Raw genomic sequence first — 10798 nt, 5'->3', positions numbered from 1 at the left:
CGTCAGATTGAGTTCAGGTGTGCAACCAGGAAGTGAAGGGAGCAGGAAAACGTATGTGTGCAGATCAGGCTGATATAGAAGCCTGGGGATTTCTTTTCTTCTGATTGATTTATATATGATTTTTACGAAATCTTAATTTAATTATAGTTGAAAACCTCCCCAGAGCTTTTTTGCTGTTTGGGGAGGCCTTTTGTTTAACTAATGGACCACATGGCAGCAGACAAAGGACCAGAGCAGACAATGCCTAGCAGTGGAGTTGGAGCACTGGAGGGAGAAGGAAGGCATGGGATTGAGAAGCAGACAGAAACGGGAGGAGGACGTCAGAAAGAGTACGCGAAAGAGCTGACCGTGGACGTTGAGGTGGAGGGAACGGCAGTGATTTCCATGATGGATATTCTGCGGGAAGTTAAAGTGCAATGTGGAGTGGTGAGCGGGTGCCGTGTGAGAGGGAGAAACAACTTTGAAATTACCATGAAGGATGAGATGGGAAAGCGCAAACTGCTGGATGGCGTGCGCGTAAAAGGAGCCTTAGTGCACGCCAGAGAGATTGTGAACAGCGACATGGTGGTTTCTTTCATTGACTTGCCGGTGTATATGGAAGATGCAACAATACTGGGAAGGCTGGAGGAGTGGGGAGTACGGCCAATATCGGCTATCAAACGGCGCAAATGGCCGGGGACGGAGATTGTGGACGGGACAAGATTTTTAAAAGTCCGCTTCAATGAGCAGGTACGATCACTCCCGTTCTCGACCAAGTTAGAGACACTCAGAGGAGCGGAGTACTTTAGGGTAATACACGACCGACAGGTGCGGGTGTGCCGACTCTGCATCAAGCCAGGACACATCTTCAGGGAGTGCCCTGATTTCAAGTGCTTCAGGTGCCAGAAGACTGGGCATTATGCGCGGGAGTGTGAGGAACAAAACGCAGCGGCGAGAGAGGAGGAAGAGGAGAGAGGAGAACAGATGGAGGAGAAAGACGGAGAGAGCGATGACGGAAGGGGAGCTGAAGAGAAGGCGGAAGGTGGGAACGAGGAAGCTGAAAGAGAACGGGAAGGGCGGTATAGATCTGACAGCGGCGACAGTGTTGAGAAAGACGGTGACGAACAGATGATGGAGCAGGGGGGAAAAGCGGAGGACGATGATGCGGCAGAGGCTACAGACGATGAACGAGGGAGAGCAGAACAACAGGTGGAAAAAATGGACGAGGAGCAAAGAAAGGAGGGCAGAGGACAAAAGAGAGGGAAGAAGAAAAAAGAACAGGGACTGACCGCCAAAAGGAAAGCAGAGGAGGAGAAGACACGGGGAGAGAATAAAGGACAGCGGTCTGGCATGTGAGTCTTGCTTTAGTTTGTGGTTTAAATATTTTCTTTCTTTTAGCTCTCATGACCACAGTAACTTCTGTTAATGTGAACGGTTTAAGGGACAGAGGCAAACTGAGGTCACTTTTAAATATATATAGAAGTGACATCCTATGCATACAGGAGACAAATTGGGATGACGTAAAAGTTATGGAGGTGAGGGAGGTGTGGGGGGGGGGGGATTTATTATAATAACGGGGCTAAGAATGCAAGAGGGGTGGCTATAATGATTAAAAAACATAGGGTAGATGAGATAAAAGAGATATATAAAGATAGGACAGGGAGGATAATAGTAATAGAGTTTAAGTATCAAAATGTGTTGTTTAGACTAATTAATATATATGTTCCGAATATAGAAATAGATAAAAGAATTATAATAGAGGATCTGAAAGGGCTAGTGATTGGAAGATGTATAATAGTTGGGGACTTTAATACTAAATGTAGCAGGCTAGATATAGGGCAAGGTGTAGTGTTCAGATGGGAAAAATCGAGGGAGAACTTGTTGGACATGATGAAGGACAAGAATTTAGTAGATGTGTGGAGATATGAGAATCCAGAGAGGAGGGAATTCACCAGGAGACAAATGAGGGATGGTGTATTGAAACAAAGCAGGATAGATTTGGTTTTAACACAGGGAGAGAATATAAAACATATAGACAGAATAAGACATGAAATAAATGCACTGAGTGACCACGACGGGGTGAGATTCAGAATTAAAGTAGGGAGAGAGGAGATAGGGGGAGGGATGTGGATTTTGAATGCAGGTTATATTGAAGAGGGCGAATATAAACAACAGATTAGGGAGTTATTAGATATGGAGAATGAGAAAATTAAAGAATACGTTGCCAATAGGGCAGATACTCAGATTGGGGAGATATGGGAGACGGTGAAGAATAAGATTAAATCAATAAGCATTTGGTACAGTAAGAAAAGAAAAGTGAAAATGATGAAGAAAGGGAAGGAGTTGAGGGAAAGACTGAGGGGAGAGCTGAGTAAAGCGGAGAATGATGAAGGTTACAGCATGGAGAATTATATAGAGGCAAAGATGGAACTTCAGGGATATGAGGCAGAGAAATGTAGAGGAGCAATTTTACGGAGCAAGGCAAAATATGCGCTGGAGGGAGAAAGGTGCACAGCGTATTTTCTGGGACTAGAAAAAAGCAAACAAAGCAGGACATATATACACGAAATCAGGAATAAGGAGGGGGAGGTAGTAGCGGACTATGTGGCCATACTGGAGAGGGTGCAAGAGTTTTATGGGGAGTTATATCAGAGAGGTGGATTAGAGGAGGACAGTATAGTGGAGGTACTGGATAGTGTAGAAAGCAAGCTGAGTGTGGATGATAGTGAATGGTGTGACAGAGATATAAATAGGAGTGAGGTGATGGAGGCGATAGAGGGCCTGAAGAGCGGGAAGAGTCCTGGGAGTGATGGGATAGGGATTGAATTTTATAAAGTATATAAGGAGCAGATGGCATCTATTTTAGTAGAGGTATTCAGGGAGACTGAGAAAACAGGGATAGTGCAGGGTAGGATGGTAGAAGGTGTGATTACCTTAGTGTTTAAGAAGAAAGGAAGTAAACTAGACTTGCAGAATTATAGGCCTATAAGTCTGCTAAATGTAGATTACAAAATTTTGACCAAGGTGTTGGCTAACAGAATAAAACGAGTGATAGGGGATATAATTAAAACATCTCAAAGTTATAGTATACCAGGTAGGGATATAGCTGACACAATAGCGACAGTTAGGGATACAATAGAATTCATGAAGAGAGACGGGGCCGGGGGAATAGCGTTAGCTATAGACTGGAATAAAGCGTTTGATAGGGTGGAGCATGAGTTTTTATTTAGATCACTGGTGAGATTTGGATTTGGAGAGAGATTAGTGGGGTGGGTGAGGAGGTTGTACGAGGGTGCAAGGAGCTGTGTCAAAGTAAATGGAGTGCTGACTGACAGATTTTGTCTAGGGAGATCGATAAGGCAGGGATGTCCACTATCGGCATTGCTCTATGCCATTGTGGCTGAGCCCCTGGCCTTACTAATTAAAAAGGACGCAAGAGTTCGGGGAATACAACTACCATCTGGGAGCGTGCATACAATAAATCAATATGCAGACGACACAACAGTAACAGTGAGGGATGGGAACAGTGTGAAAAGGGTGCTAGAATTGGCAGAGATATATGGGAGAGCTTCGGGCGCTAGAATAAATAAAGAAAAATCAGAAATAATGTATATAGGCAACGTAGAGAGAGAGGAAGTAGGTTTAAGGGTGGAGGATAGGTATATTAAAGTGTTGGGCATATATTTAGGTGTTGAAACTACAGAGGCAACTGAGGCAACATGGACAGGAGTCATCAACAAAATAAAAACTGTATGTGGGAGGTGGAAGGCAAGGAAGCTCAGGTTAAAGGGAAAGGTGACAGTGGTTAATAGTTTGCTACTATCAGGCTGTGTGTATGTGTTGTCTGTATTAGAAATGCCAATGTGGGTTAAAAATGACCTTAACAAAATTGTGTGTGATTTTATATGGGAGGGGAAGGGGGTTAAGATTGCACAGGGGACACTCGTGGGAAAGAGGTGTGAAGGAGGGCTGAATTTATTGGATATAGAAACAAAAAAGACAGCAGTAAGGATTAAAACGGTGAAGAAATATATTGTGGGAAGATATAAATATGGGTGGAAGGATTTCATGGAGAAATATATGAATGATGTGGGTGGCATAGGACAGTATGTGTGGTACATGGGCCTAAAGCAGTCAATGACGACAACTATACCAGAATTTTATAGAGAGGTCTTTGAAGCCTGGAGGAAATTCTTACCTAAGATGCAATATGAATGTGAGAGGATACAACCGTTGGTAAAACTGCCCCTGTTTCTAAACGAAAAAATTAAACACAATGGCAAAACATTGTATGAGCCCAAATTCATAGAAGGAGGGATTAGACAAATAAAGGACATCATTTATGAGGTCATCCCAGGATTCTTAAGAAATAATTGCATATATGATCAGGTATGTGAGCTCGAGGGGATGGAAAATAGAGAGAAAATAAATAAAATATATGAAAAGATTAAAACAAGTATACCCTTAGAGTGGGCCAAGATCATCAAAAGTGAATGTGTGGTGAAGGGAGAGACAAGCATGCCTGAGCTATATGTGATGGAGAATGAGAAAAAGATTAAAATGGGAGATATGAGTGTGAAGAAAGTATACAGATGGTTGATAGGGGATGTGATGAAGGAGCCGGCAGCTGAGAAAGTGTGGAGCAAGGTGTTTGTGGGTATGAATGTAAAGAAAATATGGTCAAATATGGGGATAAGGTATAATTGTATAGAGTGTGAGAACAACGATTTCTTAATTAGACACAATAGGATTTATACAAACGTGGTGCTAAATAAGATTAATAATGATGTAAATGCGATGTGTGATGTTTGCAAAAGTGGTCATGAGAGTTTTTTACATTATTTTTTGGACTGTGGGGAGTTAGTTGATTTCTTTGAGTTTTTAAAAGCACTTTTGAAAGAAAACTGGGCTGCTGAGCTGGACTTGGAGGGAGGGTGGAGGACAATGTTTTTGTTTGGTACGTTTGAAAAAAGAAAAGACGTTAATTTTTGTCTAATGAATTTTGTTTTGAGCCATGCCAGACTCGCGGTCGTCTGCAGGAGGAACTACGCACACTTTGAGGGGCGGAAAGTGAAAATAAAAAGTTTGTTTAAATCAATCATGAAAAGAGATGTTAACTTGATGTATAAGTATGGAGGGGAGAAGGCGGAAAGTTTCTTTGTGAGTGGGAGTAAATTAATTTCTGAAGGGGAGCGAGGGGAGATATTGTTTAACTGGTGAAAAGACTGGGGCATGCAGATTGAGCTGTATTCTTTAATTTGACTTAACATTTGTCCTGTAAGCATTAGAATTGAGTGAGTTTTTGTGTAGGATGGACAAGAGAAGGGGATTAAGTTGGGTTTGTAAAAGGTTTTTTTTCTCAGAGATGATTTATGTAAATAATACCGTGTGTTATAGCTTGCTGTAAATGTGTGAACTGGAAAATAATAAAAAAGATTAAAAAAAAAAAAGAATACGCCCGATCTCGTCTGATCTCGGAAGCTAAGCAGGGTCGGGCCTGGTTAGTACTTGGATGGGAGACTGCCTGGGAATACCAGGTTCTGTAAGCTTTTTTCCACTTTTACCTGACTTATTTACATGTATAAATAAGGTTCAGAGGGTGGACTCATTCGCTTACGGCCACACCAACCTGAATACGCCCGATCTCGTCTGATCTCGGAAGCTAAGCAGGGTCGGGCCTGGTTAGTACTTGGATGGGAGACTGCCTGGGAATACCAGGTGCTGTAAGCTTTTTTCCACTTTTACCTGACTTATTTACATGTATAAATAAGGTTCAGAGGGTGGACTCATTCGCTTACGGCCACACCAACCTGAATACGCCCGGTCTCGTCTGATCTCGGAAGCTAAGCAGGGTCGGGCCTGGTTGTTACTTGAATGGGAGACTTCCTGGGAATACCAGGTGCTGTAAGCTTTTTTCCACTTTTACCCGACATATTTACATGTATAAACAAGGTTCAGAGGGTGGACTCATTTGCTTACGGCCACACCAACCTGAATGCGCCCGATCTCGGAAGCTAAGCAGGGTCGGGCCTGGTTAGTACTTGGATGGGAGACTGCCTGGGAATACCAGGTGCTGTAAGCTTTTTTCCACTTTTACCTGACGTATTTACATGTATAAATAAGGTTCAGAGGGTGGACTCACTTGCTTACGGCCACACCAACCTGAATACGCCCGATCTCGTCTGATCTCTGAAGCTAAGCAGGGTCTGGCCTGGTTAGTACTTGGATGGGAGACTGCCTGGGAATACCAGGTGCTTTAAGCTTTTTTCTTCTTTTACCTGACGTATTTACATGTATAAATAAGGTTCAGAGGGTGGACTCATTCGCTTACGGCCACACCAACCTGAATACTCCCGGTCTCGTCTGATCTCGGAAGCTAAGCAGGGTCGGGCCTGGTTCGTACTTGAATGGGAGACTTCCTGGGAATACCAGGTTCTGCAAGCTTTTTTCTTCTTTTACCTGACGTATTTACATGTATAAATAAGGTTCAGAGGGTGGACTCATTCGCTTACGGCCACACCAACCTGAATACGCCCGATCTCGTCTGATCCCGTTCAGGTGTGCAAGCAGGAAGTGAGCAGAGAGCAGAGAGCAGTCGAGTGTTTGTTGGGACCGCGTGTGCTTGTGAGGCATAAGGTGCATTTGTGATAGTTTTATGTGTGATTCATTTCCCCTGCAGCCTGGCTGTTTGGGGGATTGTTTCATACTTTCTGTGATTGGATGGATAATTTGATAAATGACAAAATAGAAGGTAAGGCCACTTTGATTAATGCAGAACCCGAGATTGATTATGCTTCTAGTGATTGTGGGGAAGAACTTGTGAAGGAAAACATGGAAGTTAAGGACAGTTTGGCACATGTAGAACGGGAGAATGATTCTGGAAATATTGAAGCCAGCGAGAAAGGAATAACCCAGGAGATCAATTCCGTAATTAGGCCTATTGATAAAGCAAGCACGGCGAATGGTCGGAGAGATAAAGAGAGACAGGGAGAAAGTGAGGGTGATTGTGGCTATAAAAAGGAGCTGACATTGATTGTAGAGCCCGTCGGTGAGGATTACATTACCATGATGGAACTGTTGCGGGAAATCATGGAAAAGTGTGGGATTGTTCTGGCATGCAGGGTCAAAAGTATGAACACTTACGAGATCACCATGCAGGAGGGAAAGGGCAAGACAAGGTTATTAGATGGCTTCAAAATCGAAAACACTCGGGTGACTGCCAAGGAAGTTCGCAGCAATGAAATTGTTGTTTCATTTCTAAACTTGCAATCTTATATCACTGATGCTGAAATTAGGCAGAAACTCTCAACGTGGGGTGTGAGGGCGATTTCGCCCATCAAAAGAAGGAAATGGCCTGGGACAGACGTGGTGGACGGGACAAGGTTCTGTAAAGTACAATTTACTGAACTTGTACAGTCGCTGCCCTACTCAGCAAAGTTCGAGACACTAGACGGAGGGGAGTACTTCCGTGTAATTCATGACAGGCAGGTGAAGGTCTGCAGGCTGTGCATCCAGCCAGGACATATTTTGAGAGAATGCCCAGACTTCACCTGTTATAAATGCAAGCGCCAGGGACACTATGCTAGGGAGTGTGACTTGCAGGGGGGGAAGCGCGGAGAGGAGAGGACGGTGGACGCGGAGCCAGCCGGCGGCGACGAGCGCGTTTCCTGGTCCGAGGAGGAACAACGACAGCAGGACGAGGACACCGGAGCTGCCAGCGGGGGTGAAATTACCCCATCCACCATCGGCAGCAGTGCGGATGGAGTGTCCGGTGAGACGGGTTGCATGACGGGAGGAGCATCCGGGCAAAGTATGGAGGAAGGTGCTAGCAAAGCGCCCAAAACTCCCTCAGCCCGGGCGAGTGAACGAAGAGGCGACCGACCAGGAGAGGTGGAGGCCCCGGATTGCAGTGAGGCTCCAAGGGACGGCGGGGCTGCTGCTGCTGCTGCTGCTGCTGCTGCTGCTGCTGCTGCGGCTGCGGCTGCTGCTGCTGCTGCGGATGCTTCACCTAAGGAGCCAGACGATTCGAGCATGGAGGTGGTGGAGACAAGAACATCGGGAGAAGGAGAGTCGATGGACTACGAGGCGGTGAAAGCCAGCAGGAAGAGAATGAGCAAAAAGAGGGACAAAAGGGAGCCAAAAGAGCGGAAGGTATGAACAATCGAGCATCTCTGGAAAGCTGTGTTTTTCTTTTCACCATTACTATGGTCATAATAACATCCTTAAATGCAAACGGCCTGAGGAACATGATCAAAATAGAAAGAACGATTGAACTCTGTAAATCTGACATACTGTGCCTTCAAGAAACGCATTGGGATAATGAACTTGTGGAAACCCTTGGAAAGATTTGGAAAGGGCCCATATTTATAGACAATGGGAGTGCGAAGGCATGTGGAGTGGCAATCCTTGTCAGAGAGAGGTCTGTTAGTGGTGTCAAGCAAACCTTTTGTGGAGGGAATGGACGTGTGATAGCGATAGAATTTGTCCACAATAAAAACACATACAAATTAATCAATATCTATGCACCAAACGTGGAGGAACTGAGAAAGGGTTTTTTTGAGGACTTGGAGGTTCTGTGCACGGGAGATTGTATGATGGTTGGTGACTATAATGTAAAATTATCAAGACTAGATTATTCAAATAATGTAAAATACAGGTATGATGGGTCAAGGAACTTTTTGAAAAGCATGATGGCAGAACACAAAATGGTGGACGTATGGAGGGAGGAAAATGCAGAACGAAAAGTGTTTTCGCGGAGGCAGGTGGTTATGGGGACCCTTAGACAGAGTAGAATAGACCTCGTCCTAGTTAAGGAAAACATTGTCAGCCAAATAAAAGAGGTGAAATATAATTTTACCACTCTTAGTGATCATGCAATCCTGTCGCTGAGGTTAAAGGACGTATGTATAAGGAATGTAGGTGGAGGAATGTGGTGCCTAAACAACAGCTTATTAAGAGAGGATTCATATAAAGAGATGATAGCAAAATGTATCAAAGAAGAAATAGAGAACAGATTAAACAAAGATAATATTTGTATTTGGTGGGAAAATTTGAAAGAAAAAGTTAAAAAGAAAAGCATATACTATTCCAAGCAAAAGAACTTCAGAATGGATCAGGTAGAGAAAGAGATACAAAATAAATTAAACGAAGAAGCAGGGAAAGCAGACAAAGATGGAAATTATAATATACAAAATTAGCTGAAGATGAGAAGGCAACTAAAAGATTGTGAGAAAAATAAATGTGATGGGGCGATAGTAAGGAGTAGAGTACAGTATGCTGTAGAGGGGGAAAGGTGCACAGCGTACTTTCTAAACCTGTAAAAAAATAAGCAGGAAAATAATTATATAAACGAACTACAGAATGAAAATGGGGAGAAGGTAAATGATTTGGTTAGCATCTTGAATACAGTGGAAGGCTTCTATAAAAACTTGTATAAAAAAGGGAATACAGAAAAAGTATGTATTGATGAGGTCTTGAGTGGTGTGGATGCAAGGATATCAGCAGACGAGCAAGACATGTGTGACAGAGAGATTACAGTAGAAGAAATACAAATAGCAATTAAAAATGCAAAAAACAATAAAAGCCCTGGTTCAGATGGCCTGAGCAGTGAATTCTACAAAGAGTTTGCTGATGTGTTGGCACCCATACTGCTCATGATATATCAAAGCATGGAAGAGGGACAACTGGTTCCAGAATCCATGGCTACTGGGGTAATCACAATATTATTTAAAAATAAGGGGAGTAGGTTGGAGTTAGGGAATTATAGGCCAATTAGTTTATTGAATAGTGACTATAAGATATTAACAAGGGTTTTAGCGTATAGGATTAAGAAGGTAATGGGAGGAATAATATCACCGACACAGGCATATAGTGTCGAAGGGAGAGACATAGCAGATATAATAGGGACAGTGAGGGACGTTGTTAGGCACATGAAAGAACAGTCTGGGATTGTGTTGAGTGTAGATTTGAATAAGGCTTTTGATAGAGTGGAGCATGAGTTCTTGTTTCGGACTATGAAAGAATTTGGGTTTGGGGATAGAATAGTGAGTTGGATCAGGCTGCTGTATAAGGAAGCTAAGAGTAGGGTCAAATGTAATGGTCTGATGACAGACACCTTTGCTTTGGAGAGGTCAGTGAGACAGGGCTGTCCTTTATCAGCACTGTTGTATAGCATGTCTATCGAACCCTTTGCTGTCCTTATAAAAAAAGATAGTAATATAAAAGGAATACAAATACCAGGTGAGAAAATTAATATAATTCAACAATATGCGGATGACATGACAATAACAGTAGAAAATATGGACAGCATCAATATAATTATGAAACACATGGGAACATATGGGAGGGCAGCAGGGGCTAAAGTGAATATAGAAAAATCGGAACTAATGTGTATAGGTCAGGAGGGGGATAGGGTTGACAGTATGATTGCATTTAGAGTGGTGGACTGCATCAAAGTTTTAGGAGTAAACATAGGTCCAAACGAAAAGGAAGCAAGAGATATCACTTGGGCAAGAGTGATAAATAAGATAAAACACACTTTAAATGCATGGAAGCAGAGGAAATTGAAATTAAAAGGTAAGGTATTAGTTGTTAATTCCTTATTATTATCCAAATGTGTGTATGTTTTGGGCGCACTAGATCTTCCGGTATGGGTTCTATCTGAATTAAATCAGCTGACTTCAAACTTCTTGTGGGATGGGAAGGGTGCGAGGATATCCCACAAAACGTTGATAGCAGGGTACAGTGAGGGAGGGCTAAAACTGGTGGACATTGACACAAAACGTAAAGCACTGAGGGTTAAAACAGTGAAGAAGTATCT

At 43.1% G+C, this 10798-nt stretch overlaps 1 non-coding gene and 4 pseudogenes across 1 annotated transcript; all 5 read left to right on the top strand.

Annotated features, from left to right (window-relative positions):
- Positions 1 to 5590: 5590 nt before the first annotated feature.
- Positions 5591 to 5709, top strand: LOC133946571 (5S ribosomal RNA). Its single transcript, XR_009918260.1, has one exon. It is a non-coding gene; the product is annotated as a 5S ribosomal RNA (ribosomal RNA).
- Positions 5710 to 5771: 62 nt separating this feature from the next.
- Positions 5772 to 5890, top strand: LOC133938431 (5S ribosomal RNA; annotated as a pseudogene).
- A 62-nt stretch (positions 5891 to 5952) lies between these two features.
- On the top strand, positions 5953 to 6061 carry LOC133940929 (5S ribosomal RNA; annotated as a pseudogene).
- Positions 6062 to 6123: 62 nt separating this feature from the next.
- LOC133941192 (5S ribosomal RNA) lies at positions 6124 to 6242 on the top strand (annotated as a pseudogene).
- A 62-nt stretch (positions 6243 to 6304) lies between these two features.
- LOC133941299 (5S ribosomal RNA) lies at positions 6305 to 6423 on the top strand (annotated as a pseudogene).
- Positions 6424 to 10798: the final 4375 nt, after the last annotated feature.

The sequence above is a fragment of the Platichthys flesus genome, chromosome 22 (genome assembly GCF_949316205.1).
Source record: "Platichthys flesus chromosome 22, fPlaFle2.1, whole genome shotgun sequence".
NCBI classification, from domain to species: Eukaryota; Metazoa; Chordata; class Actinopteri; order Pleuronectiformes; family Pleuronectidae; genus Platichthys; species Platichthys flesus.
This window is presented reverse-complemented; position numbering and strand designations above follow the sequence as displayed.